Genomic DNA, 25,419 nt, shown 5'->3' on the forward strand with positions numbered 1-25,419 from the left:
CAACTCACTTAACTGTTCTCTCTCTAATATTTAATCTAATTCACAGTTTCATCCTACTACACCATGGTATATTCTACATCTCGCCAACAGACTATAATCTATTAAAATCTTACCTTTCTCTGTCCCCATAATAAGGGACCACACTGCCTGAAATCTTAGGTAAATCAGTTCCACTGTCATCTTTTTCTCACTTGCCTTCTTCCCTTCTCCTTTAACACCTGTTGTTTTCATTCAACTATAATCACCCCTTAACTACTCCATAGTCCTCTGTGTCTCGCTCTGTCTACATACCATGCTATTCTTGTGCATTTTCACATCTGTACTATTCATTTTATGTCACCTTACTACCTACCATGGTACTCAAACACTAAACACACACACACACACACACACACACACACACACACACACTCTACTAGTCACCCTACGTATAGTCCGGATAAACACTCCTTCATATCTACTTCCTCAAATGTATTTCCAACCTATTGACCTTTTAAAATACAAAACATCTAAGGATTCAGCTCACTTTGACATAACCTGGAATAAAGACATATACTTTAGGAAAAAACTAACTTATCCTAAGCCCGTCTTCTCTAAAATCACTCTTTGTGGTGACTTCCACCCAACCCTGGCCCCTCAGCCTCATACATTACACCCCTCTGCCGCTAACACCTGAAAAGCCCCACAAAACTTCTCCTTACCTTTATTAACATTCCTGGTAGTCTAAACAAAGTTACAGACCTACAAGCATGGTTTCTTCAATACTCAGGATATTACTGTCATTACCGGAACAGGGCTAGCGCCCCATAAAAAAAGACTCTGAAATTCCACCCCCTAGTTACACTGTAATTCAATATGACAGACTAATCAAAAAAGGGGGATGGTATAACAATTATACATGATATCTGTCTAACTTTCTCACACCTCAAAAACTAACATGCCAACCTTCCAAAATGCAGAACTTTTTATCTCTCTTTAAAATATTAATAAACATAATAAGCTATGTATAATTGCTTTCTACATACCACAGGGTAATATTATTAGCTTATTAGAAGAAATTATTTAGTAGATAGCTGCAAATATTACCAATTACCAGGACAGCGCAGTGGTGCAGCTGTAGCATTGTAGCCTCACAGCAAGAGGTTCTGTGACTCGATTCCCGGCTGGGGTGCCTTCTGTGCGGAGTCTGCATGTCCTCCCTGCATTTGCGTGGGTTTCCTCTGGGTGCTCCGGTTTCCTCCCATGTTACAAAGACAAGCATCTGGAACCTTTCCCCCTGGGCCTCTGCTGAAAATTGACTTTGTTCCAAGTCGGACTTTCCCGGTTAACACATGTTAAATAAATAAATAATTAAACCATTATCATAGGTGACATAAACACTGGTTATCTGTGACATCTAACACTTCAACTACTAGCCTTAACTTGTACAGGTTCAAACAGGTAATCTCTTCTCCTACTCAACTCGACAAATGAAATCACTAAACTTTTACCCTCAACTGAATACTTGTCTCTGACCGTAGCAGATATGCTAACACAGATGTGCTACCTAATTCCCTTAGTGGCTATCAACCTATATTCATCAACAGAGAAATCACAAACCAGCTAAAAACATCAAGCTAACCAAAATCTTTCTAACTTTCATCCTGACACACTCAACAATTTACTAAAATCCTTTAACTGGTCTCCACTCAAAACCTTACCACTAGATGAAGCTGTTAACAAATTCAGCAATATTTTCATGAATATTTTAAATATCCTTGCCTCTACCAAAAATAAGAGTAAAAATTACCCAGTCCCTCTCCCCTGGTTGACTCATTCAACTAGAATTATCATGCAAAAATGTGAGAAAGTATGGAAACAACGGCATAAAAACAAAACCCCCTCAAATCTTGCATCTATGCAAAGAGTTGCATAATCTCTCCAAGAATCAAATGCACCTACACAAAAATATAGATCTTTATATTATATGTATTTATATTACACAGACCTGCAAGATAATCATGAAAGAAATCCAAAGATATTCTGGAGCTCAAATAAGACAATTTTCAACAAACGCCTATCCAGACATACCTTCCTCAGAAACAGCTACCAAACTTAATACTTTCTTCATCAACATCATATCCTCTATTACCTCCAGCTCTCCCCAACCATTTAATCAACCTCAAAGCTCTACTAGCCCTGACATCTGTGCCTTTAATCTTCAACCTGTCTCAATATATGTCAGCTACAAAAGAAATTGAAACCTTGTTCTCCTTCTGCTGATGATCTCCCTGCTGAGTACCTTAAGCTTCCTCCAGACTCCATTACATATCCAGTCTCAATTGTCATCAACAAACCTACTCAAGACTCCCATGTCACTGCCCTGTCTAAAAATTCTTTATTATTCCTCTCCATAAAGGAGGTAACTCTTCTAACATCTCTAACTTTAGGCCAATCACCATGTTGTCCCTCCTTTCTAAGAATCTGGAAAATTGTATTCATAAGCAACTCCTTCAGTACCTCTTACCAAATGATCTCCTAACCCCAACACAACATGGCTTCTGACCAGCTCATAGCACCACTACAGCTATCCTCAAATTTTCTGACACCATTAATAAAACTAGAGACCAAGGAATGTTTATGTCTTCTGTTTTTCTAGAAATCTCCAAAGCGTTTGCACAGTGACACATGAGAAATGACTCAAATGTCCTCTCTAATCCTTTCAGGGACAACTCTTCGATGGTTCTCTAACTATCAATCTGAAAGATATTAATATGTCAAATGGCTGTCTTCTCTCTCTCCAAGGTGTTCTTCAAGACTCTGTTCTCGGCCCACTACTCTTTAACACTTTCATCAATAACCTATATACCTCCTCTCAACAAGCAGATCCTCTACTCATTTGGCAGCCCACTGCAACTACAATCCATGGCATAAGATGCTTTCAACTCAGTTGAACTGTGGCTACATCAAAACCAACATTTACTTAATCCCAAAAAGACTAAACTATGACTATTTTTCTACAGTCCCATGCCAATACTAAAAGTAACTTCCACATTACCTCTCTAAATAATACAGCTAGTGAAGTAGTTACCCATAACAAATTGCTTGGAGTCACCATAGATGGAAACTTAAAGTCTGATTCTGACATAAAAAAAAACTGTATAAAATTCATCAAAAGCTAGGTCTGCTATATTTAGCAAAGAATTCCTTACTCCTTCTAGAAGAATCGGCCTAGCTAACTCTTATTTTTTATCCTCTCTTCTCTATGGCTCATCTTATTTGACTAATATCCAGATCTCTGTTAAATTACAACTGGAGCAGTGCTACAATACGATAACTGGATTTACAGCTAACCCGCCACATAAAACTAATCACTGCTCTGCATTACATGCTTATCAGCTAGCACATGCACTACTTCTTACCCATAAAGCACTATATAACCCCTCTACCTACCCTTCTATCTTCTTAGTACTTCATCACTAGCTATACTGCTCAGACAAGCTCCACGTGGGTTTACAGAGTGGTCCTAAGGAACTTCCCAAAAAGCTTTATCTACCTTCTGGATTTAAGTATCTTTGCTTTTTCACTGGAAATTCTTACTTTGAACTAACCTGAACTGTTTTTACTGATGGGGCCTACATTTTTTTATTTTCATTTCCTGCAAAGTTACATTTAGTAAGTTTGCTTGTATCAATTATTTGTTTAATTGAACTGTGGATTACTACAGTCACCAGTGTGCTAGCCTAATGCTTTATCACTGTCTCTGCATTTTGTCTGTATGTATGTAAACTTTTAAAAAACAAAAATAATCCTTGTTTTCCGCCTTTCTGACTAGTTTAGACCAGTATACAGGCATTGCTGTATTCTGGGCTGTGGTGTAGTTCCTGTGTTGTCCATTACCTTACTTGGATAGAAGGAAGTTTCTTTTGCTCACCAGTGGGAGGGAGCCTTGAGCTATCCTTAGGAAGTGACTCAGCACAAGAAGCTGTTAGTAATTGGTTGTTTGGGACCATTCCTAGCTCTTTTGTAGTTCACTGCTTGAATCTGAATGAACAGCACTTTTGCAACTCATGTAGATATGCGTGTTAAACAAGGTTAAACTTTGTCTGGCTCCGCCAAGTCTGCTCTTCAATTTTCCCTTAGAACTGTTCTACTTACAATTTAAACAGCCTATACTCTATCTGAAAAGCTCAGCACTTGCTCCTAAAGCATTTTTATACAGGTAAAGCACTCTTAAACAAACGAAAGTACTTCATTCACCTAAATTCTGTTGAGTACCCATTTCCTATAGGTCCTTTCTGACTCAGTTACACAGCAATCTTTTCACTATTTCTAGCATGTCAAAGGGTCAGTTGCTGGCGTCCTCTCCTGTTCAGCTGGTGAATCTGGGAATCTTGAGGCAATGTTACAATTGCCTCATGTACACAGACAACCCTCTCCTCCTCCCAACAAATACAAATATATGAGAGATGCAATTATATAGCCAAACTGGAGGCTGAGCTCTCTCAATTCAGTACTGGCAAGACCAGTCAGGAGGAGAAGGTAACCACGCACACCACAAACCCAGTCTCACATAGAACTATCACAACTGCAAACCAAACACATAAACACACAAAAACATACTTTCGGGCTGATTAAAATCTACCAAAACAACAGAGGCCTCCAAAGCAGACACCCAAGCAACCACCACCTCAAGACATAGCACATGCAACACATAGTTCACAAAGTCAGTGTGCTAAACAGTCACAGCCCTTAAGGCCAAACAACATGCCAGACACACTTGTAATAGATGACTCCATAGTCAGGCACACTGACGTCCCGCTCACCAGACTAAACAAGGAGAGGGTCACAGTAAGCTGCCTGTCGGGAGCTAGAATCCACCACATAACACAAGCACTCAGGTCACTCCACAGCAAGTACAAATATGACTCAGTCATTGTACATGCCGGTGTGAACGACCTGAGACATACCTCCCTGGACTACATGAAAAGAGACATAGAGGAGCTCTCTGATTATGTAGCCCAGGCCGGTATGACCCTGACCCTGAGCAGCATCTTACCCTCACCAAGAATGATGCCACAGTACAAAGACAAAATGATCAGTTTTAACAATTGGCTTAATTACTGGTGTCATTCTAAGGATCCAATGTCTGTCTGCTTGCGATGACATGCTTGACAAACCACACTGCCATGAGGATGGCTTGCACCTGTCACCCCTAGGCTTCCGGATATTGGCCAAGGCTCTTGCCATCCCCATAGTGCCTTTTTTAGGCAAGGCTCAAATGACAAACCTACCTCCTAGAAAACACAAGTGGAAAAACTAAGGGTAATGCTGCTCAATGCCAGAAGTCTAAACCTCAAGATGCACACCCTCGAAGCCCTCCTCAGTATGGAGAACATCGATGTCTGTGCAGTGACTGAAACCTGGTTCAAGGCTCCTGAGAGCACCCCAGCACTATCAGGTTTTACCTCATATCATGCTTTCCGCCCCAAAACTTGGACCAAACCACAAAGGAGGGAGTATCCATTTTCATCAAAGATACCCACATCTCCAGGTTAGTGGCAATGCACGAAGCATCGGAGACTATCCAGGTGCAACTAACCATAGGTAAAACTGCCTTACAGTTTGTAGCATGCTACAGACCACCCTCTCAAACTCAGGAACCCCACACAGCCTTCCTAAAGACACTGGAGAGTATGAATGTCTCCAAATACCATCATTTGGGAGACTTCAACTACCCAAACATAGACTGGGAACATTACTCAAGCCCCAACACCCTAGCCCAAAGGTTCCTAGAATTCATAAACTCAAATGCAATGGAACAACTAGTCACCATTCCCAATTCCCACAAGAGGAGACAATATACTAGACCTGATCATCACAAACATGGGGGCAAAATGCTCCACACCGGAAGTACATCCCTCTTTGGTAAGATCAGACCATAAATTAATCTCACTGGAAATCCACATCCGCCCCCACCCCCTGCACAAAAGACCACAGTGAAGAACTTCTCAAAAGCAAACTTCACACTTTTTAAGACTGAAGTGGTATCTTTCAAGGCCCCTGGGCCAGTGGAAACCACAACCCACACTGCTGAATCCTTTGCAAATGCCTTCTATGGGCACCTTCAAGAATGCATGGATCATGCAATCCCAAATAAAACCAAGACCCATTCCCCCAAAGGCAGGCGCCCGGTCTGGTGGACCCCAGCCATAAACAAACTTTACAACAGGAGGAAGCTACTACATGACAGAGCAAAATCCCTAAAGGAAGGCATCTCTGATCAGTACTAGCAAAACTATGATCACTCCTAAAATCATCCAAGGCCAACTCTGAGAGAAAAATCGCAAAAGACACAAGACAATCACAAGACCTTCTTTAGCTATGTTAGAAACCTGGGTGGAAACTCCCAGATATGCTCAGAGTTAGTCCAAAATGACACAAAATACACTGAACCCACTGACATTGCCAACATTCTGGCAGACAGGTTCAGTGCAAATTTCTCCTCCTCCCCCAAAAAGGAGCAAAAACTAGCCCAGCAGAGTGTAGCCCGCCTAACGTCTTAGATGCCCAGGTGAGAGCCGCCTCTCTAAAGCTAAAAACACAGCATCAATGGGACCGGATGGTGTCCCGGGCTGTGTGCTACATGAACTCAAGAGGAACTAAACCCACACATAAGGCTGCTGTTTAATCTTAGCCTTACTACAGGATCGTGCCCAAAGAGTGGCGTGCAACAGTGGTCCCACTTCACAAAGGCGGTGCTTCTATGGACCCTGGAAATTACCGCCCCATAAGCTTGACGAGCCTGGTCTGCAAAGCTATGGAGAGGATCATTATGGAACTCATAAACAAAGACATTGGGGACCTTCAGATATTGGATCCTACCCAATTTGGCTTTGTCAAGGGCAGATACTGCCTTTGAACTTGGTCGACTTTTGAAACAGTCACTAAGGCCATTGATGAGGGTAAGGCAGTTCACACAGCCTACCTTGACCTTGCAAAAGCCTTTGACACAATACCCCACTCGGGCATCATAGACAAACTCACCAGCTTAAATGTAAACCCATATGTCACAAGATGGGTTGCAAACTGGCTCAAGGACAGAACCCACAGGGTCAGAGTTGCTGGAGCTATATCAGACTCTAAGCCAGTCACAAGCGGTGTCCCACAGGGCTCAGTCCTGGGACCCCTCTTGTTCGGCATTTATTTTTCCGAGGTACAGGAGGATTGTGGCTGACAAAGTTCGCAGATGACTGCAAACTGGGCGCCATAATTGATACTCCAGTGGACACAAACATCCTTCAGAGAGGTCTCATAGAAATGGATAATTGGTGCCACAGCCATAGCCTTAAGCTGAACGCCAAAAAATGTATAGTCATACCCTTTGGGAAAAACAAGGTACCGACAAATTACCACATAGGCGGTAATCCATTAAGTACGGAAGAGGTAATCAGGGACCTAGGGACCCAGGTTGACAGTAACCTCTCATTTGACACTCACATTGCCAAAGTGGTTAGGAAGACCTTCTATATTGCTCACCTTATCATGAAGGGTTTCACATCTAGATCAAGAGAGGTCATTGTGCCCCTGTACTCTTCTCTTATCAGGCCAATGATTGAGTACAATGTCCCGTTTGGGATGTATCTCACCCAACATCTGCAGCAGTTGGAAAGACCCCAAAAGTTCCTCACCAAGAGGATAAAGGGTCTTAAACATATGTCATATGCTGCCCGACTGAAAAAACTCCAGCTCTATTCAGTCGCATACCGCCTACTCAGAGGTGATCTGTGCCTGACGTACAAGGCCATGTCCAATCCTGAATTAATGGACATGCTCCACCTCAGAAAATCCAAATCCATCAGAGCCACGAGAACAAGTGACTTAAACCTCAACACAGAAATAAATAGAACGTGCTGGAGGGACAGATTCATAACCCATAGGCTCCCTACACTCTGGAACAGAATCCCAGTCCATGTTAGGCAGAGCCCTCACTGACTCTATTCAAGAGAAATCTCGACGAGTGGATGGGAGATCGTAGGTTTACCCCGGGGGTCATCTCTGTGTCACTACTAGACAGAGGCATAGTAAACTAAACCCTAAAAGGGCGTAGTATTCTCATCCTAAGGGGTGGTGTAAGCCACATACACTCTGGCTAGGCTTATAAATGCCCTAGGGCAGATAGCCTAGTACGAACCTATGAACCTATGAACCTAATCACTCTCTCCCAAAATCATCCTCTGCACTCTCAGGACAAACCTGCTTGTAATCTATAAACTAAAAAAAAAAAGTATATACGCCAAACTATGGAAGTCTTTCCCAAATTCAATTAGAACTATATCTAGCCTCCATGTATTTAAGTCCTCTCTCAAAGCATTTCTCACTAACTCAAGGTTATGCCCAGGCACCTCACCTAAATGATCTATAGTAACAAATACATTACATTTTTACAAACCTGACCTCTCATCATACTATCTATACCTTTCAAAACCTGCCCCGTCTCCATTCTTGCGGGGCTTATACATTTTTTTATTTTCATTTCCTAGCAAAGTAGACTATATTTCCAAATCAATTATCACATTAGTCATTTTTTAATTTCTTTTTATTACTACATCACTAGTGTCACCTCATGCTTTATTATTGTATCCTCTGCATTCCATTGTCAAACTGTATGTATGTATACTTTTTTAAATTACACCTATACTGCTGTTTTATTTTATGTCATTTAACTGTATGTGGCATTTCTCCCCAGGCCACCTTTAAACATAAGTATTTATTGCCCAGTTGGACTTTCCTGATAAACAATGTCAATAAATAAATAAATACATTTCTGAGTTTTTTCATCCAGACCTGAAGGATGACTAACACCTCCCCAGGGAGGCTTGGGTTATTATTATTATTATTATTAATAAATCACCATCATCATTATTATTATTAAACTATGCCACTGTGCACTGCAAAGTATTATAAACAACACACAACCAAAGCTACTCCCTAGTAAATGACTGTGACACAGGAGACTTGGGTTTGATTATAGCATCTGGTTTCTGAGTAACTGGTTGAGGGAGGTGGAATGAACAGCACTTTTACAACTCATGTATTCTGAGAGCACAGCCAAAAGATTCAGAAAGTGTGTGTGTGTGTGTGGGGGGTGAACCACAGTGCTGACCGTGGGCTTCAATTCTCACACAACATTGCAGTTAAGGTACCAGTAGATCATCAATGGAAATACATCTGCAGTGATGTCACTGCATGTTGGGCAGGGGGCAGGAAAAAAGGGCAGTGTAGAAATAAAAAATCTGAACCAAAATAGATGACGGCTCACCAAAGTCTAACTTTCATTCCCACTGGCGTAAGTAGCTTCAGCCAGCCAGTGATGCACAAATGGGGTACCAGGCAAGCAAGGTTTACTTATGGTGATGGCCATAAATAAATAAAATAAATAATAAATAAGACATAGCCACTACAACCATTCAATGACCATGGATTATGAACCCAAACTGTTCCCCAATGGAATTCTGAGTTTCTGCAATAGATATTGCAGCAGACTAATTTCTATCTTGGTCAATAACACAAAGATGGAAAGAGCACATTAGACAACTGACATACAAGATGAAAACAGTATTCTGTTTGTATAGCATTACACAATTTTCAACCATGCTTGGTACTGCCTCTGCCAGAGAAAGAGGCTCCATCATATCTCACTGGTAGAATGTTACACTGCTCTGCAAATCAGATCACAAAATCATCATGGGCAATAATACTGAATGTAGCTGGGCCGGGAACAAGTCCTCCATCTCCAAATTTATGAAGTTTTTCAATATAGTGATAACAACCATTTCACCATAACCAAAGACTACTAAGTAAGCCAGCATGCATTAAACTTGTTCTTGTAGTCACAGCAATAGAAACAGTGACCATTGTATGAAGCAGTGTTTAATGAGTGAGGGACTAGCACTAAATGCAGTAGAAAATGAAATAGATAAAAATCAAAAATGCAGAGAGGCAGAGCAAAACACAGTACACATTAGCAGAAAAAGTGGGGAATATACTTTCTGCTTATAGCGTGGTACAGCTGCCCTAAAACATGTCCTGCCCTTCCTCAAAGAGATTGTCATCAGCATCAGAGAACCTATGACATGCTGCACTGTTGCACATTTGAGGAAACAAGCTGTCCACTAACATATGGTTTTAATAAAATTCTGCACCCCTTAATAATTTAAACTTTCAGCAAGCAACCTATATAATATCAGGTAATGCAGGGAATGCCCAAAAGGCAGGCATTACTAGGCAGCTGGAAAGCACAGCAAATGTGCAGTTAAAAGCATTGGTTAAACATAAGATGTTTGCACGAACACAAAGTAGTTAGTCTGGGAAGCCATACCATAACAATAAATGCAACAAATGCCCTGCTTTGCAAAGAGTTCTTGTGAGTGTTCTTCAAAGAAAACACATGCACAAACTTCTCCTGTACACCACCGTAGTAAAAAAGACCACCACTCTAAAGTTGTTGTGGTGTACACACTGGAAATAAACACATACTCTTTGAAACGGAAATGCAGCAAATAATAAATGTAAAAATGTAGTAAAATTTGACGACATTTCAGAAAAATATACATTACTGCAGTTGCTCTGCTCACACACAAGAAATTAACCAGCTGGTTGTAACTACACATCCTCTTTAACAATCCTGATCCCTCATAAAGTGGGCCACCTATACCATCAGAGAAGATAAACTGGCAGTTATCTCAGAGCATAAAGTTTACAGATTTCATCCCTGCATCCTACTGATTCCCTACAGTTTCTATGTGCAAACTGTGAGACTGAGCTTTTCACTTAAACAGATACTGCCTCCCTGGCACTGCTCTCTACTGTTCCTGAATTCATGGACCCTTTTGCTCTGTTCCTCATAAAATCTATGGTTTCCTGGAATATTGTTGATGATTGCAGTCATTAAATAATATCAAATGTATGCTTATGAAAAATATGTTATTTTAAGCATTTAGGAGCAATATTCAAACTCTATGTCTCTTTTGGCCCTCATTATTTTTGCCTTTGTCCTTCAGTCTTGTCCAAGAAGTTGAGAGCTATGTTCCTGGGACACTAACATCCATTGGGCCTACCCAGTTAAATAAAATGAAAAGAAAAAATATATACATTTATTTTTTATACCTTACTGCATACTAGTTTCTAAAAAAGCAAATAAAGACCCAATGTGACTGTCACTACTGCACAGTGAGTTTGGGCCGACTCATATACCAGAGGCTGGCATCTGGTAATGTAGCACAGAGTACCTGCTTATCATCAGGTCAGACAGACAGTAAGCATATTAGGTTCATAGGTGTTTACTAGGCTAACGACCACAAGGGCCTTTTAAGCCTAACCATGCATCCCAAATTTCTGACAAGTTCTGATACCCTTGATAAATGTAAGCATGGGCTTAGGAGATGAACCATTTACAGGTTACCTGTGTCCATTAGAAACATAGGTGCCAAACCAGGGATGAATTTCCGGTTTCCCTTCCAATTGTCTAAACTGCACTTGAACTGGGTTAGGGAGGAACTCTGCTTCACATGGATGGGGAGCCTGTTCCGCAGATGGGGTAGTGTCTGGGATACATATCTATCGCTCCAGCAGGTCCTATTTACATTACAGGCATGGTTTAAGTCTTTAGAATGGATAAGTCTGCAGTTGTTTGTTTTGTGGATATGTAGGATGTCCATCAGAGTGGGGTCTGACAATGCCCTGTATGCCAGGCATAGATCTCCCCTCAAAAGCCTGTAGGAGACATAAAACAGGGATAGTGCCTTGAGGCGGTCTGCATAGGACATATTACTTATGCCTTGTATTCTTTTAGTGAGGAACCTCTGTGGAGATTCCAATTATTGGATATGCCTGGTTAGATACATAACAAAGGGGACATTGTACTCAATGATAGGTCTGATGAATGCCGAATACAGTGGAACAATGACTTCCTCGGACTTAGATGCCATACCTTTGTTTATAAGTTGAGCAACATAGAATATTTCCTCACCGCTGTAGACATGGTAATCTAGCCTTTGATCATCACATCTATGTGTGTCCCCAAGTCCCTGACTACTGGGTCAACTCTAAGAGGTGTATTGTCATTATGATAGTTACCAGGGATGGATGACTTCCCAAAGGATACTATTATGCATTTCTTGGCATTTAGTTTTAGTCCATGGCTCTGGCACCAGTTGTTTGTCTGTGTCAGTCCCTCCTGGAGAACATTTGTGTCAGTGTGAGATTTAATTACAGCTCCTAACTTGCAATCATCTGCAAATTTAGTCAGCCAGAGACGACTGACATTGACCTTGACTTCTGAGAAGTAAAATGCCAAAAAGGAGCAGTAAAAGGACTGATCCCTGAGGGACTCCACTTGTGACTGCCATCTGTAGAGGTGGACTCCCCAATTCTAACTTCTTGGGTCCTGTCTGTGATTCAGCTGGCTATCCACCGGGTGACATATGGGTTTGTACCTAACTTGTTGTGTTTGTCAACAATGCCCAAGTGGGGTATTGTGTCAAATGCCTTGGCCAGGTCAAGGTAGGCAGTGTGAATGATTTTGCCCTCATCCATTGCTTTGATGACCTTCTCAAAGAAGTCCACCAGGCTGAGTAGACATGATCTGCCCATGACAAAACCAAATTAGGTCAGGTCCAGTGTCTGGAGGTTTACTATATCTCTATTGATCATCTCTATAATAATTTTTTCCATGGCTTTACATGCAAGACTAGTGAGACTTATGGGCCTGTAGTTTCCAGGGTCTGTAGATGGCCCACCTTTGTGCAGAGGGATGGCTGTTGCCTTTCTCCTTTCATGAGGCACAAAGCCTATTTGGAGGCTACAGTTAAATAGTAATTCCAGAGGCCCTGACAGGTCATGTTACATGCTACTTAAAGGCATCCTGGGATATTGTCTGGGCCCATTGATTCAGTGTTCTTGGTCTTAGAGAATGCATTAAGACCTGCTCCCTAGTGATAGTAGGTGGATTTAAAAGGCACCCTGTGATATTGTCTGGGCCCATTGATGCAGTGTCCTTGGTCTTAGAGAGACATTTTATGTAATAAAAATAGCCAAAAATAGTGTTCCCTACAAATGTTTGTTCCGTTTAGCCACAAACACCGAGAAACCTAGAGCAGTTAACAATGGCAATCTGCCAGCCCCATTACTGACACTGAGGAATGCAGTTGCAGAAGGATCACATCATCACTTTTTACATTTCTTATAACAAGCTTTCAGATTACTAAAAAAGAGTGTGAATCAATTTCCCATGGCTTACATGGCGACCATATAAATGTTTTCAGCCAACAGGTAGATGGACAGAAATATTACAGCTCCTATTCAGCCACAGCATATTTAAGTAAGAAAAGGCAAAATAATTAAACAAACAAATACATAAATAAAACAAAACAAAGGGTCTAATACTATGAAACAAACGCAGTCTACTACTCAAGGCTTTTCAAACTTTCTACTGCTGTTGCAGTGTTGTCTGTGTCAATAACTAGAGTATAAAAAAATGTTCCCATTCATAAAACAAGTACACTTCTATGTAGCAGCTTGTGATAGGGTCAAACAGTCAAACAGTACGACTCCCTAGAGCTACTCCAAGTCCAACCATCTGTAGGTAAAACTCCCTCCCACATCATTGTTGGCTACAGGTCCCCCATCATGAATCACGAGAATCACTCTGCCTACTTGGACCTACTTGAGTCACTCACTATACAGCCAAACACCTTGGTCATGTGTGATGTCAACTATCCTTTCATTGGCTGGGAGTCATATATGAGCAGAAACATGCTTACCCTATGGTTCCTAGATTTTGTTAATATAAATGGTCTGGAACAGATAGTCTGCTCCCCCACAAGGGGCTAGAATGTCCTAGACTTACTACTCACCAGCATAGAACATAGGGGGAGTCTCTACATTACCTCCTGTGTGTTTCCCTCCCTGGTAAGGTCTGATCATAAATCAGTCTCATTCGAAGTAATCATACCTGCCCCCCCCAGCAAAAAGGATAAAAAAAAATTCCAAAGCAAACTATAGACTCCGAAGTGATGGCATAAATAGTTTCAAATGCCCTGCTACCACTATCAGCAATGACTCCTACACAGAGGTGCACACGAATGCCCTGTATAAACACCTATATAAATGTATAGACTCAGTTGTACCTGAATGGATCAAAACAAGGTCCTCACAAAAAACAAGCCACCTTGGTTGCCATCAAGCATAAATAGGTTATACAACAAGAGGAATAAACTAATGTCCAAGAACAAGCTTGAACAAGCAAATTAGATATCTTGTGAAGTCCACTACAACCCAGTTACAAAGCTAAACTAGCATCCCTGGCTATGGATAATCAGAATGCATTCTTTAGCTACATGAGAAATCTAAAAGGGAAGGCCCAGCTTTGTGCCAAACTAGTAGTGGATGGCACCATTCATACTGACCCTGAGGATATTGCCAACCTGCTAGCAAACCAAACCTCTCCCCACCAGACATATCTCAAAGCATGCCTTTCACCAGTCCTCTACCTAGTATCTCCAAAGAGCAGGTCATAACCGCACTCTCCATGGCCAAAAACATGCCTCTATTGGACCAGATAACATGCCAGGCTGCCTATTAAGTGGTCTAAAACAGGACCTAGTGGAACCACTTGGCACTCTATTCAGCCACAGTCTAAGGACTGGCTTTGTCCTAGCAGAGTGGAAAACAGCAACAATAATTCCCCTGCAAAAAGGGGGTCCAACAACTGACCCTGGGAACTATAGACCCATTAGCCCAATCAGCCTTATCTTCAAGGCCATGGAGGGAATCATCATGGGCCTTAGCAACAAAGACATAAGTGACCTTCAAACTCTTGACATGACCCAATTTAGCTTTGTTAAACATAGATTATGCTTATTAAACCTGATGGACTTTTTAGAGAATGTCACCAAAGCCCTGGATGAAAGCAAAACAGGTCATACAGCCTATCTTGACATAGCCAAGGCTTTTGACAAAATTCTCCACTCAGGCATCATTGAGAAACTCACCTAGGTGGGAATTAACCCATATGCCACTAGATGGATAGGCAACTGGCTCAACAACAGAATGCATACTGTCAAATTTGGGGATTCCACCTCTACCAGCAGACCAGTTACCAGTGGTGTACCACAAAGATCTTTGCTGAGCCCCCCTACTGTTTGGAATCTATTTCTCAGAAGTCCAGGTGAAAATAGATGGCCAGTGGCTTCCCAAGTCTGCAAACTGGCTGCAATCATTGTGCCCCCCAATGATGTTGCTATACTACAAAAAAGGGCTTACGCAGACAAATGATTGGTGCCAAAGGCACAGACTTAAACTAAACTAACAAAATGCATTATCATTCCTCTTGGCAAAGGGGAAGTCCCTGCGAATTACAAATATTAACAGTATCCCCCCCTTAGTTCAAACCCTGCGGTGAGAGATTTGGGAACACAGGTTGACAGGACCTTAACTTTGATCACCATGTGTCCCCAGTGGTAAGGAAGGCCTTCTAAGACCCACATAACTTGACCCTCGCTCTATCATTCTCCTCTTCTCTCTATAACCGCTCTACTCTCCCTTTCTCTCAACCACCCCAACTCATTTTTCCACTCACTTTGAGCCTGCAGTACACCTACATTACCATACTGGTTTTCCTTCTTCTCTGCTATTTATCTTACTCAATATTTAATTTACCTTTATTCCTTAGTTTCAGTCCATGACTCTATGCTATTTCCTCACTGTTTGTCTCCAATCCACCCTCTGTTAATAATCTATTGTATGCAATCATAATGTTCGTCTCCAATTTTACCTCTGTCGATAATTTAGTGTATGCAATCGTAAAGTTGTTTTATTTGCTACTGTTGTATTATATATCCTGTATCATTGTAACATATTTCTTGTCTGCATGTGTTAAATGTGGAGCTTTTCTCCTCGGGCCTACAATGAAAATGGGTTCTTCTGGCCCAGTGGACTAGTCCAGTAATCGAATGCAATAAATAAATAAAATACATTACACATCTCATAAGTAAGGGCTTTGCATCCAGAGATAAGGATGCTACAACTCCCCTGTACTCATCCCTCATCAGACCACTAACAGAGTACAACACTCCTGTCTGTATGTACCTCACTAAAGACCTGCACCAGCTGGAGAGACCTCAGAGGTTTTTCACCAAGAAAATTCAGGGCCTTCAATACATGACCTACATGGACAGACTGAAGGCCCTGTCACTGTACTCTGTATCTTATAGGCTGCTGAGAGGTGACTTGTGCCTGGCCTTTAGAGCAATCTACAACCCTGCCCTAATGGAAATGCTGCACCTCTATAAGTTAAAAGGGACAAGATTCACTCACTCTAGGGATCTTAACCTAGTCTGCAACATTAATAAGACATGCTGGACAGACTGATATGTCTCCTAGACATTGTCCATTGTCACTCCTCTGGAACAAACTCCCAATTCACATAAAACAGAGCTGCTCAATGACCCTATTTAAGAATAACAGACAACTGGGTGGGTGACTATAAATTTACCCCGGGGGTTTCACCTACGTCCCTCTTGGATAAGGGCAGTTTGTGCTGATCACAGACTCGTGCTGCAAATACAGACCACAAAACTTGGTCAATAAGGGAACAAGGGTATAACATGGCTAGGCTTATAAAGGGCCTAGGGCCAATAGTCTAGTAACCTCCTATGAACTTATAAACCTATAATCAAACCAGTAATATTCACATTATAAAGCAAACCTCTCAGCTGTCCTAGAATTTTTTGAAAAATCTACCACACTCTACAGATGATAATTCAGTTGCACAAAATGATACTTGGGTAAATATTATCAATGCTATGCAGTGGTTTCACACGAGGCTTACCCTGAAGACTGATGTTCAACTGATGTTCAACACAATGTTAAGAGAATGAATGTTCACAAATACTTTTATCGCATTTCCCATTTCCCTGTCAGACTATTTGTATATTTTTCATTAGGAAAATACTGCTTAGGACCTTCTCCAGAGTGTTCCCTGGTATAAATGCCATAAAACAAACTCTTCCTTGTTTTTTTTAAGTGCAATTAGTTTCAGTAATTAGTCTCATTTTGTATTACAATTTAACAAACAAGGAAAGCACATCTGTAATCATGCTCACACCCTCTTCTGCCACATACTCTGCCAGTCTTACCCCTACCTTCATGATCCTGCGTCTACCCAAGTACACTGAGTAAGACGTTCAGAGATGTACTGGTCAGGATATGAAAAATAAATAATATTTACATCACAAGAAAACATGCTTTCTCCTGTAGATCAGAGTGCTCTAAACTCGGTTTTGTATTAATTTGCTTTTTAAGCTCAGCAACACAAATGTCACAGTTCCAAACCATATGCATCCACTGCCTTTCATACCTAGGAATAATGACAACTACACAACCATGTGGAAGAAAAAAAAAGGCTTCTAACCAAGATCAGAGAAGCGCTTACCTCCAGCTTCATGATTCCTGTTTCAGCTTCCCACACTACAGATTAATCTGTTCTTTCAACAACTGAATGCTTGTTGCAAGGGCTTAGAAGCAAAGGAAATATAAAGAACCTTTTTTATTGAACCTTCCTGCACAAACAAGAAATAATGTCTGAAGAAAAACATTGTTTATTCACTATTTCCTGTTCAGCTCTGAACGGTGTCCCTACAGCTTGCAGAGAGCCTTATTAATATTTATGACTACAGCTCATGGAGAAGTGAGGGAGGAGGGGCTTTGCTCCTACACTGGAAGAAGTCATCAGGGTTTACTGTATTCATCCGTATGCAATGCAAATCAAAGCGAAGTATAGATAATGCAGACATTTTCACTTTCCTCTTGCTTTGCCTGCTGTTTTTGTAGATTGGATGCACTCTTTTCTTTTTAACAATTCTGATATCATTCTTTAGATTTCAGATCAATTGCTGTGTGATGCCAGTCACTTAACCACACACTCCTTCCTGAATGAGGCTGAAATGGACCCATGGGAATCAGTTATCTACTCCGATTAAAATTATTATTACTACTATTACTATTATTATTATTATTATTATTATTATTACAAGAGATAAAAAAGAGGAAGGGCTTAGCCATATAAACCAGTTTATGGTAGCTGAGACAGAGACTGGAGCAAATCATTAGTCTGGAGCTTAGTTTTTTTAATATGCATACTCTTAAACGAATGCTGGTTAGCTTTTTGTGGGTATCCTAATGAGAAACCAGCATTCCTTTGGGCAAATCCTTCAGCTAACACCCTTTATTTGTTTCTTGGCAGATACTGAAGAAAGTGCATATTCATATACAAAATAATTGCACTATGTTTGTTTTAGGAATTTAATTAGAATTCCTCCATCTAGCAGCTGTTAACCATTTTTGTACTAGAGCCCTTGATTTTGCGTAAGTAACTCTTGAACCACAGTTTATGCTTTGGGCTTCAGTAGTGCCCTGATCTAACTGCTCCTGTTTTGGAGGAATGTTCCTATTTTCATGGTTAATTTACCTCTGCATAGGATGTTCCTATTTCTGTAGATATAGCCTTATTTTCAGGCTTCATTTACCTTTGCATACATTTTTTCTGAATCCCCCTCATCAAATGTGATTTTTGAAATCCAGTACACAGAAAACCATGCCACATGAACGACACACTAGTGGCAACAATAATTTAAAGAAAGATACCATACGTTTTATATCTCCCTTTTTCTTAAGCAAAAATAAATGACATTGTGTTGTAGAATTTTGCAGTGCAGTTCAAGTCTGCAGAATTTATACTACCTCTTTGACAACGTGTTTGTTTTTATCCATCATGTTTGTAACTCTCTGTTTTTTTAATGTTTTTCTGAGTAGTATCCCATATTCCCGCTGGAAATCAAAAGAATTATGTGTTGTTTGGTATTCATATTTTATGCTGATTAGAGGTCCAGATTTTTAGTTGGAACTTGCTACTTTTCAGAGGCTGTTGTTCCTATTTTCAATGTCTGCAGGTTGAGAGGTGTGGTAATGCCTCTGGTTGCTATAAAACACCATTGTAAGTGCATCTATGTCATGGGGCAGGGATAGCATAATAACAGAAACTGTAATAAAGTAGGTGCAAATACTTTACTGGCAATAAAAATACTAGGAAAACAGTAGTTGAATGAAAAATAATAATAAAATAAAAAAGGCAGAGAAAGTCTTCATGAAAAACAGGGCAATATGAAAGTACATCGAAAGTTTTCAGAAGTACAGCTCTATGGGGTATTGTGAAAAGCCATTAACACTGCTGTTTAGCACCAGATAACACAGATGTCTTAGCACTGTGCAACCCAATGCTGATTTGGTATGCATGATATCTAGCATAGTGCTGTCATGTCAGTGAGAGGGCTGCATAGCAAAATACTGCAGCTACAATAACAGCTGCAAGTATGCTGGCAATGTACCTGTGCTACGGGCAGTCTTGTGACCAAAAGGAAAGGCATAATAAGGAACATGCCTGAAGTTGTGCACATTCGTATGTGAAACAAAGCTCACCATAGCTGCAACATGGACATTGTGAGATGGCCAGAAAGGGCATCCCACAGCAAAGTGAAAACTTTGTTTCTGATATAAATGGGGAAGAAAAGTGGAGCTAGGAAAGCCTGAAATGGGGTAAGAGCAAATTAAGGAACACGCAGAAGGGTAATATAAAGTGAAGATAGGGTGAAGGGTGTTCTTTTTTTTTTTTTTTTTTTTTTTTGTGGAACAGATTCACGCTTTTCTTTGTTTTAAGAAAGGTAGAAAGTGAGGGATGACAGCAAGGAGCATGTGTGGGCTGAAAGAGGGTACAAGGAAGTTAGTAGGATCAGACAAACATACGATACATATAGAAAATGACCATGGTAGTATGGACACAAGAGGGGGGTTGACAGTGAAGAGATTCTGAAAGGCAGAGAGTGAACAAGTGACGATGGAGAGGACAGGTCTAAACAGGGTATAGTAAGTGCCACATACGGAAGGGGAACACCATGATGGAGTATAAGATAGGGGGTACAGAATATCACCTTCCTCAGCATGACATTGTTTCTTTTGCACAGAGGCAAGACTGGGGACTGCTGGTGACACAGCAGTAGATAAATTACTTGGTGTAGACCCAGGTGGCTGCCACCATACCTCATCCCAAAATGCATCTTACTCTGTAGGAAGAGGAAATAAAAAGAGAAAGAAGAAAGAATACCACAGATTAGTGCAGATTAGTACACATTTGTATTGCAACTTTAATTTAATTTTACATTACCAAACTGTACATACTACACTTTCCCCCAGTGCCTGGAAAGCCTGAAACTTCTCCTTAGTCAGTCTCCTATCAGTTCTAAGCACTCTCTTCTGCCAGTATAAAACATAAACCAGACAGTAATAAGTACAAAACACAAAGCACTGTTAGCAACAGGCAGTAGAATTTACAGTGCCAAAACACACACACACAATGCTTACAATAGAAAGTTGTCTTCTCCCTAATTTCTGCCTCTCACTTGTGGAACATGTCAGGGACTCATACCTCTCAACTGTCCAGATTTTTGCAGAATGTCCCGATTTTTACCTCCTGTTTTTGGTCTGTTCCTCACACAATTTGTGGTTTTCTGGATTTTTTGTGACTAAATAATGACAAGTGTTTGAGTTTCAGACTTCATATCCCTCAGAAAATGTATGGTAACACAAAACCTTTTATTCTTGCAACTTTCTATGCTTATAAGAGCAATATTTAAAATGTGTCCCTATTTTTGGGGCTTTGTTCCCCCATCATTTCTAGCTTTGTCCAGATTTTTTTGTGCTAAGAGGTTGAGAGGTATGGTCAGGGTATCACCTCCACAGGTCACTGGGGTCTATATTAAAAGACCGAAGAGGTGTTTCAGTGAACACCTCTTGGTCGACAGATAATGAGCGAACGCAATAAAGCACAAATGCTCAAAACAGAGATTTTTTTCCCTAGGAAAGTAATCACTTGACTATCCCCATGTGTTCTCCCCTTTTCTCACTTTTCTCACTGTAGTATGATCTCGGGGTTAGTATATTTAGTTAGCGGATTATGGGGGGCACAGCCCCCCATGTTGGGAGGTGTGGGGGCAAAGCCTCCCACATTGTTATGTTTTAAAGTTTGTGTGTTTGTGCTAGCAGTTTCTTTCCCAGGGAAAGAAACCATTGTTTTGAGCGTTCGTGCTTTAGTGTGTTCACTCATTAAGTATCGACAAAGAGGTGTTCGCTGAAACACCTCTTCGGCCTTTTAATATAGACCCGGTCACTGTACCTGTACTGGCACTGCTCACCAGGGTGGGTAATGCCAGTAACATAACTCAGTCCCCTGATAAGGTGGTGCCAGGCACCAGGCACCAGTCTTATACAATGGGCCGGCATACTGCCCCAACGAGAGCTCCTTATAGTTACTGTGCAGCAGATGCAAAAAGATTGTTAGCTCTCGGTTGCACCAGGTGTGAGGCCTGCTGAAACTATCAGCTGAAGTAGTCATGTCCACTTTGCCAGTCAGAATGAGAAGGAAAATGGTAGCCCTGTGTGCATGGCCACACTTTGCAAACATCATATTATCCTTATCATTGGGCAACAAAGTTGTGTAATGGAAATTACCAGTAGCACAGACAGGTGGTGCCACACACTTCTCAGTGTCCATGCACGAGCACACTGTACACTTGGCACATGGTAACACTGACTGTTGCTGATAACACATAATGTTATAACAGCAGTTCAAAGACAGCCACACTACATCACCTCTTCAGCATAAATTATAAGTTATGTACTCCAAGATTAATAACTTGTGATGGAGGTTGATATGGCCATAGCCCTGATGTATCTGCATATGTCATCATCAACATTTTCATCAACCCCCTTTTTCCCAGTGTCTACATGGGGTCAGGGTACTGTCACCACCTCTCTCAATTCAATGCCACACTCCTGCCTTCTTTAGCACTCATGCCTGACTGTCACAGATCTTCTTTCACACAATCCATCCACCTCTTTGCTGGACATCCTTGCTTCCTCTTACCTTCTTCCTGTCTGTTCCAAATCTTCTTCACCAGATTGTCTTCTGATTTTCTGCACGTGTCCAAACCACCGTAATCTGTTCTCTTTGATCTTTTCTGCATTTGGACCTACTTTGGCTTCTGTTCTTATTTCCTCATTTCTTTGTCTGCCCCACGGTGTGCATCCTACCACCCATCTCAGACACTTAATTTCCATCACCTCTAGCTTCCTCATCTGTTCTGCTTTTACTGCCCAGGTTGCTGTACCATACAGTAGTCCTGGTCACACCACTGTGTTGTGCACTTTATTTTTCAGCTTCTTTGACATTGTTCTGTCATAGGCTACACCTGAGGCTATATGGCAGTTGGCTGCAGTCCCTCTGATTCTAGTTTTGCATTATCAAGCAGTCAGTTTTATACAAGTATAGCAAGTATAACAAGCACTAATTAACACATAATTAATTCAAATGTTTGAAACAATTCCCCACCAATAAAACACTTGACAAAAACAGTGCCTACCACTTTTCAAAGTGAATAACAAAGGGTGCAAAATTAAACAATAAAACACAATGATGCCCCATATTGAAATTGACCTCCAAATTCATGCCATAAGGATGCATTGTCCTATAATTTAAAATAAATCTAGTTTCTAACTGTAATAATTTCTGTAAGAAAATATTTACTGAATCACATTGTTGTCTGGCTAGCACACTAAAGAAAAAACTGTCAGCCAGACCACTGTGCATAGAATGAAAATGCTGTTCAACAGGGCTAGCCAAACTTCCATTCCTTATATCTTTTAAATATTCCAAAATTCTCATTTTTACCTTCCTCTTAGTCTGTCCCACATACCATTTTGGAGGAGAATAACCATGACCTAAGATATATACTACCCTATAAGAACAACAATCAAAATGATCATCCGCACTGTAATTTATGCACCATTACACTTCTGATCCTACTACAAACCCTGCACCTACCACAAGGAAATGATCCCATCTCACCATTCTTCCTCCTCACTTTCCTTAAATTTAGCAACTCATAGGTTCATAATTTAGTACTAAGCTAACTGCCCTTGTGAGTCATTTTAAACCTAGCCAGTTATCCCTTGTGAGACTCAAACCCTGCACTTTGTGTTTGTAAGGTAAACACTTTAGCCATTAAGCCACCCTCCCCTCCCTGTGACTTTTAACCTGAACTCCTTCAGGTTAAAAAAACTCCTATAGGAAAAAAAAACTACTCTATCAGGAAAATGCTTGTACAAGATCTCATCTTCACTGATGACAGGCCACAGTTAATGAGTAAATTCCTAAGAATGACAGAAAAAGAAGAAAACTTGCTGACAAAATACAGGACATCTCCAGGTACAACACGGTACCGGCTCAACTCACCTTTTATCACCCTAACATTCCTCTTGTTTATCCTGCTGAAATAAAAACAAACCTGATGAACCCTTCCATCCTTTAACCTTGGCCTCAGCCTCAAGTATAAAGTCTAATGGATATCCCCTGCTCAACAACTTATCCCTTACTTTACCAAACTCAACCAATAACTGGGATTTTTTAGAAGTATTATTAGAAATACGTTTAAACTCCCCATACGGTAATGATCTAATACGGTGAGGCGGATGCAAACTACTAGCGTGCAAAACATTGTTCATGGCAGTATCCTTATAAAATGGTTTGAACTGGACTCTACCATCCAAAGCCACATACAACTCAATATCAATAAATTGCATCTCATACCTGGGTGCTATATATGAATTCTAAAGCACAAAGATTTCTACCCAGTTCATAGATGAATGTGTCAAACTCCATTGGAATGCCCTTACAAATACATATTAAATAATTTATGTCTCATTTATACACAATGACATTCACAGAAAAGAATTCAGATGAATATATAAATACATTTTCAAAATGTGCCATAAATGCAATGGCATAGGAAGGAGCAAAAGACGTACTCATGGCAGTGCTTACTTTCTGCAAAAAATATTTATTCTCAAAGACAAAATAATTATGTGTAAGAGAAAACTCTAACAATTGGATGATGATAGCAGTACAAGGTCCCTCACCTAACATTTTACTAATTGCCTCTAACCCCATCTGATGTTAATGTTGGTGTACAGTGACTCCCACTCCAGAAACTATGGGTCTCCCTGGGAGTCTCCTTAAACTCTTATGAATCTTGGGTATAACAAAAAACTTTGCATTCTTTGGATGTTTAATATACAATCTCCTAACATCTGTGGAAGTAAAAAAGCCCAGTTATTCACCTCTTTCCAGAAGATCTAACAAAGAAAAAATCCATCAAAGGACTGGAAGGAAGCCTCTGATAAGTATTATTAATAGACAACAAATCCATGGCCATTCTGTTATAATCATCTCTGGACATAATCACCCAATTTCCCCCTTTGTCAGCTTGAGTAAATACATATTTATCATTCAACTTATGCAATTCATTCAAAGCTGACCATTCCACTTTATTCAAATTGAAATGCTTTGCTTCCCTCGTGAATTTTGTATATTCCACCTCAACTTGCTTGCTAAGACCAATTTCAAAACTGTTAATTACCACAGAGGATTTAGGAGGGATAAAAGTACTAACATAAGACACCTTAGGTATAGACAATCTTCCATAACCAGTCAAATATTCAAATGCAGAATTATCACAAACATTCATAAATTCAACATTAGGACAAACATCATTAGAATCATATATGTCACACAAAACATTTTCATGAATAGAAATGTCCAACAGAGAGCTGTCCCTTTCAGATTCATCCACAGTGCTCCTTGAATTTTTAACACATTTGTTCATAAAGTACATCCTTAGATGAAGTTTTCTGCAAAAACGTTTTACCTCCAAAAGGGGGTCTGCCAATAAAGGCAAACAAGTAGGAACAAATTTGATCCCTCGTAACAAAACATCTCTAGCCTCATTGCTTAACACCAAATCAGATAAATTCACAATATTCAAATTCTCACCCAAGTTGTTACACATACAGCTTTCAACAACCTCACTGTGATACACACCATAAAAATCATGTCCCCAACATCTATTTCTGATGTCAAAATCTCTCTGACATCCCAATAAGGGACCTAATTCTTTCTTCCCTCTCCCTGGTTCTTTTGCCTTCACTCCTTCCCTTGAATGGGACTAGACTTGTCAATCCATAGATGTCTGCCCTGTTTCCGTCCCAGCCTCTGTGTTGAGATTTTCAAAAGAAACACTTTTGCGGCCACTAGAAGCTGTTTCAGTGTAGGAAATTGAGGAATCGTGTGATGGACATACTTTACCATCTCTGATGCCCATTTGCTTACTTTGCCATGAAAAAATAAGATTATTTCTGTATTCATTAATGTCCCGAACGAGTTTCTTCTTCTTTCGCTCAATGACATCTGCCTCCACTTTGGCAACTCGAGCT

At 40.5% G+C, this 25,419-nt stretch overlaps 1 protein-coding gene across 1 annotated transcript in view; it reads right to left on the reverse strand.

Annotated features, from left to right (window-relative positions):
* LOC122798660 (gastrula zinc finger protein XlCGF57.1-like) overlaps nucleotides 1–17,647 on the reverse strand; it is a 165,626-nt gene extending 147,979 nt beyond the window's left edge. Inside the window, exon 1 of the mRNA XM_044067747.1 lies at nucleotides 17,474–17,647. The gene's annotated coding sequence lies outside the window, so the exon portion shown is untranslated. The remainder of the gene's footprint in view (nucleotides 1–17,473) is intronic.
* Nucleotides 17,648–25,419: the final 7,772 nt, after the last annotated feature.

This window comes from Protopterus annectens, chromosome 3.part1 (assembly GCF_019279795.1).
Source record: "Protopterus annectens isolate FY-2018-M chromosome 3.part1, PAN1.0, whole genome shotgun sequence".
Taxonomy (NCBI): Eukaryota; Metazoa; Chordata; order Ceratodontiformes; family Protopteridae; genus Protopterus; species Protopterus annectens.